General features: G+C 42.3%; 1 protein-coding gene across 1 annotated transcript in view; it reads right to left on the reverse strand.

Moving 5' to 3' along the window:
- Positions 1 to 6,024, reverse strand: part of lrrc4ba (leucine rich repeat containing 4Ba) — a 55,090-nt gene extending 49,066 nt beyond the window's left edge. The window contains 1 exon segment of the mRNA XM_070439268.1: positions 5,924 to 6,024. The gene's annotated coding sequence lies outside the window, so the exon portion shown is untranslated.
- Positions 6,025 to 6,258: the final 234 nt, after the last annotated feature.

Consider the following 6,258-nt stretch of genomic DNA (forward strand, 5'->3'; position numbering starts at 1 on the left):
GATTACCCGACAAGCTCCACCTCAATGGTATCTAAGGCCCTGTTTGATCTGACACTATAAACATTCTCTTAAGAGAAACATTAAAATTAACGTCATCTTAAATTTTCATCTGTAGTTACAAGCAAAATGGTTAAGAATAAGCACAGTCTTATAATGGCATACATCACATCGTTACTGAGCAATAAGAGTAACGAGTGATACACTAGGTAGCTAAACAAGCATCAAATCTGACATGTTGCAATGTTTAATGAAAACAATTTCCACATCTCCACAGATTAACAGCAGTGAGACTGGTTTATGGGACTGGCTCTATTTCAAGACAGCAGTGGATGAGGTTTGATCGATTGAGTGGACCAGAGATGAGTGTATCAGAACACATGTAAAAAAAGAAAGAAAAGTGTAATCTTGTCACTACTTCTTTTTTTTGGGGAAAAATTCTCTCTTAAAGTGTGTATTTATTGGTTATTTAACTTTTTGTCCATTTCTCTCTTTTCATATACAGTTGGGAGAACAAGTATTTGATACACTTGCCGATTTTGAAGGTTTTCCTACTTACAAAGCATGTAGAGGCTGTAATTTTTATCATAGTACACTTCAACTGTGAGAGACGGAATCTAAAACAAAAATCCAGAAAATACATTGTATGATTTTAGTAATTAATTAGCATTTATTGCATGACATAAGTATTTGATACTCAGAAAAAGCAGAACTTAATATTGGTACAGAACCTTTGTTTGCAATTACAAAGATCATCGTTTCCTGTATTATTGACCAGGTTGCACCACTGCAGCAGGGATTTGGCCACTCCTCCATACATACTTCTCTCAGATCTTCAGGTTGTGGGCTGTCGCTGGGCAATACGGACGTTCAGCTCCCTCCAAAGATTTCTATTGGGTTCAGGTCTGGAGACTGGCTAGGCACTCCAGGACCTTGAGTGCTTTTACGGACCACTCCTTAGTTGCCCTGGCTGGTGTTGTCGGGTCGTTGTCAGCTGGAAGATCCCCAGACCCATCTTCAATGCCTCTACTAGAGGAAGGAGGTTTTGGCCAAGATCTCGCATACATGGCCCCTCCATCCTCCCTCAATACGGTGCAGTCGCCTGTCCCTTGCAGAAAAGCATCCCAAAGAATTATGTTTCCACTCCAGTCTTCATTGTTGGGGGTGTCTTGGGGTTGTACTCAACCTTCTTCTTCCTCCAAACACGGCGAGTGGAGTTAGACCAAAAAGCTCTATTTTTGTCTCATCAGACCAATGACCTTCTCCAATCTCCTTGGATCATCCAGATGGTCATTGGCAAACTTCAGACGGCCTGGACATGCGCTGGCTTGAGCAGGGGGACTTGCGTGCGCTGCAGGATTTCAATCCGGCGCGTAGTGTGTTACTAATGGTTTCTTTGAGACTGTGGTCCCAGCTCTCTCAGGTATTGACACGGTGCCTGTAGTTCTGGGCTGATCCTCACCTTCTTATGATCATTGATGCCCACGAGGTGAGATCTTGCATGGAGCCCAGACGCGAGGTGGTTGCCGTCATCTTCAACTTCTTCTTTTCTAATAATTGCGCCAACAGTTGGCCTTCTTCACCAAGCTGCTTGCCTATTGTCTGTAGCCCATCCAGCCTTGTGCAGGTCTACAATTTTATCCTGATGTCCTTTACACAGCTCTCTGGTCTTGGCATTGTAGAGATTGGAGTCTGTTGATAGTGGTGTACAGGTGTCTTTTATACAGGTAACAATTTCAAACAGTGCGTTAATACAGGTAATGAGTGGAGAAGGAGGCTTCTAAAAGATAACGAACAGGTCTGTGAGCCGGAATTCTTACGGTTGGTAGGTGATCAATATATTGTACGCAATAAAATGCAAATTAATTACTTAATCATACAATGTGATTTTCTGGATTTTTGTTTATGATTCCGTCTCTCATAGTTGAATGTACTATGATAAAAATTACAGACCTCTACATGCTTGTTAGTAAGGAAAACCTTCAAAATCGCAGTGTATCAATTGTTCTCCCCACTGTATTTACCCTTAAGTCCACAATCCACAATTCACAATTAAATAACTTTTATTCTCAGAATGTGCAGCTTTTCCCCAGTCATATCTCAAACAGAAATCCTCTGAGCACTGCTCCAAAATTAGCTTGGAGCTGAAATCCAACTTCAGCCATCCACCACCAGCTGAGAGGCAGAACTGGCCCGGACCAGTGCTTGAAGGGCCTCTTTTAAAGCATTCTCCTCTCCCCCTTCTAGCCTAACCACCCATCACACTTCACCCAATCTAATCCTGCCAGTGCTCCACTTGTCCCCTAACGCCCCATTAACAATTAGCCCCTATCATAAACTCACGAAATCAAACTTGCCCACTGACTGCTGTGCCAGGCAGCAATCTCATTCTGCCAGACTGCCCAACCAAAACACACTGCTGAACATTAGCATTTCAATCCGCTCGTACCGTATCGTTGTGTTGCAGATAGAGGCGGTAGATCTTCACTCATCAGGCCTAATCTATCTGCTCCTTGTTCTCAATCAGAGGGGCTCCTCTGTGGCCACAGTTATAGTGGCTTAACCTGCATGCCTCAGTCATGTGCCGCGCACGGTGCCTCCGCATTATTCACACTATTTGAGACACTAATCATTGTCAAAGAGAATAACCAAACGAAACAGATGACGCAAATAAGTGGTTAATAGTTACCACTGTTGACTCACGTTGTTTACTACCACGTGATAACGTTATTTCATAGTGGTAAGCTAATACTTTTTCTCAGAACTATTGGCCTATTGAAATAGGAAATTTAATGAGCCACGCATTAGGCTACTCAGCAGAACTGTGAAATACGAGCCATAACAATACAATTATTTTAATTATAGGCAATAATTACTTTTAAAATTGGCTACTGCCCTGTGCATTATCAATTGTATCAATGCCATTTGCCAAAGACACGACACCAATGTCAGAGAACAGGCAATTTAACGAGACGCACATATGTTTTATGAATTAAGTATGAAGTACACGAATCACTTGACTTTCCTGTTTCATTCGTACGCACTCTCACCATTAAATGTATCGTCTCGACAATTCATATTAAAGGCGCCGAAACCCCTCACATTTCAGGACGATAATGTAGGCTATCCGCTTGTTTCTGTCCAGAAACATGGTTGATATTCCGTCCTATCAATTCTGAAACGCTCCTTATTAAAGCAATAGCCTTAACATTTATCACTTTACATTGATGCGCGTCGCTGCGTGCACGCACAGACGAACGCGTGCACAAACGCACGCAAATCCACACATACAGACACCACCGCATTAATTCGGTAACACAACCGCAAATAATATATTGAACAGCGAAAACTATTCAGCAGATACAAGACCTGGGCCACAGCTACATGACGGATCACTAACAGTTCCAAAGCCTTTACTAATTCAGTGTAGCAGGTTTCTGGATTTGCTTGGAGTGTGAAGCCCAGGGAAATAATGTCTAAACCCTTCAATCCATAGAGGACAATGCTTCATAAATAATGTTCTTGTTTTCCTCTGACTGTCCACCGCTTGCTATTGGTCACCTTTTGACCCAGTCTGGTTTTAATCGATTTCAAGGACATTTTTAGGGAATATCTTTGGTGGTGGGATGGGAGGGAAGCAATGAATGAAGGAAGGGGAAGAACCACTTGTGTGTGTTTCAAGAGCTAGATTTATCCTCGTTTTACAGCTACGAGATGTCTTGATCTTTTTAAAACCCTGCCCTTGGCTAAAAGGCCTTGTCTCTAATGTGATATTTAAAGTGACATTCTTCTCCTCCTCCCAGGGCCACTCTGTGACTTGTACTGGTCCTATGAGTGGAGAGGAGAGGGATGTGCACTTTGATTACCCATACAGCTCCACCTCACATGTACTAGCAGGCCCCGTTTTATCTGAACACTTTAAACATCTGCTATAAGAGAAACATTAACTTAACGTCATCTTAAATTTTTACATCTGTAGTTACAAGCAAAATGGTTAAGAATAAGCACAGGGGCTTGTCGTTATAATGGCATACATCACAGTCGTTCACTGAGCAATTAAGAGTGAAGCAGTGATACACTAGGTACTAACAAGCATCAAATCTGACATAGTGGAAATTGTTTTCATTAAACATTGGCACCATCTCCACAGATGTAACAGCAGTGAGACTGGTTTATGGGACTGGGTCTATGTTCAAGACCAGCAGTGGATGAGGTTTGGAYGATTGAGTGGACCAGAGATGAGTGTAAAGTCAGACACATGTAGAAAATGTTTGTTTTTTTTTAAATGTTCATTTTGCTCACTACTTTGTTTCTTGGGGAAAATATTCTCTCTAAAGTTGTGTATTTATTAGTTTATTACCTTTTTCTGTCCATTGCTCTCTATTTCATATATTTAACCCTTAAGTCCATCTCCACAATTCACAATTAAATAACTTTTCATTCTCAGAATGGCAGCTTTTCCCCAGTCATATCTCAAACAGAAATCCCTCTGAGCACTGCTCCAAAATTAGCTTGGAGCTGAAATCCAACTTCAGCCATCCACCACCAGCTGAGAGGCAGAACTGGCCCAGGACCAGTGCTTGAAGGGCCTCTTTTAAAGCATTCTCCTCTCCCCCATTCTAGCCTAACCACCCATCACACTTCACCCTCAATCTAATCCTGCCCAGTGCTCCACTTTGTCCCCTAACGCCCCATTAACAATTTAGCCCCTATCATAAACTCACGAAATCAAACTATGCCCACTGACTGCTGTGCCAGGCAGCAATCTCATTCTGCCAGACTGCCCACCCAAAACACACTGCTGAACATTAGCATTTCAATCCGCTCGTACCCGTATCGTTGTGTTGCAGATAGAGGCGGTAGATCTTCACTCATCAGACCTAATCTATCTGCTCCTTGTTCTCAATCAGAGGGGCTCCTCTGTGGGCCACAGTTATATTGGCTTAACCTGCATGCTTCAGTCATGTGCCGTGCACGGTGCCTCCGCTTATTCACGCTATTTGGGGACACTAATCATTGTCAAGAGAGAATAACCAAACGAAACAGATGACCGCAAATAACGTGGCTTAATAGTACCCACTGGTTGACTCAACGTTGTTTACGTGGAACCAACGTGGAATAGACGTTGATTTGACGTCTATACCCAGTGGGTACAGCCTAATAACTTTTTCTCAGAACTATTGGCCTATTGAAATAGGAAATATGTAATGAGCCACGCATTAGGCTACTCAGCAGAACTGTGAAATACGAGCCATAACAATACAATTATTTTAATTATAGGCAATAATTACTTTTTAAAATTTGGCTACTGCCCTGTGCATTTATCAATTGTTATCAATGCCATTTGCCAAAGACACGACACCAATGTCAGAAACAGGCAATTTAACGAGACGCACATATGTCTTCTTATGAATTAAGTATGAAGTACACGAATCACTTGACTTTCCTGTTTCATTCGTACGCACTCTCACCGAATTAAATGTATCGTCTCGCCACAATTCATGGTTAAAGGCGCCGAAACCCCTCACATTTCAGGACGATAATGTAGGCTATCCGCTTGTTTCTKTCCAGAAACATGGTTGATATTCCGTCCTATCAATTCTGAAACGCKGTCCTTATTAAAGCAATAGCCTTAACATTTATCACTTTACATTGATGCGCGTCGCTGCGTGCACGCACAGACGAACGCGCGCACAAACGCACGCAAAACCACACATACAGACACCACCGCATTAATTCGTTAACGACAACCGCAAATGAAATATATTGGAACAGCGAAAACTATTCAGCAGATAAAGAATAGGCTGGTCATACACCAACGCTGCTTTATGAAAGCTGAGAATCCAAAGTCAAACAACGGGATTTGTTTAACATGCAACACACGAATAACGTCCCTTATACTCTGATACCATTTAATGAATCTTACCTTTCCTTTTAATATATTCCTTAAACTGCAGAGGCGTAGCCTATAGTCAGCGTCTTCTCTCCCCTCTCCCTCTCGTCCTTTCTCTCCCTCTCTCTCTCCAACCCGCCCTCTCTCTCTCTCTCTCTCTCTCTCTCTCTCAAATTGATTCACCCTTTTTCGGCGCTTGTACCACAGTGCCGTGTTTTCCCGACCTAAGAAAGCAGAGCCCGTTCATCTTAYATGGYCAGATGGAAAAATACAACCACCGAAAGTSGGKGAWGGAAAAATCATGACGAAACATWGGCCTAGTAAACTATTTCGTGTAAATACGAATCGTTGAGGATAAATATAGACAT

This window comes from Salvelinus sp. IW2-2015, unplaced genomic scaffold (genome assembly GCF_002910315.2).
Source record: "Salvelinus sp. IW2-2015 unplaced genomic scaffold, ASM291031v2 Un_scaffold1528, whole genome shotgun sequence".
Taxonomy (NCBI): Eukaryota; Metazoa; Chordata; class Actinopteri; order Salmoniformes; family Salmonidae; genus Salvelinus; species Salvelinus sp. IW2-2015.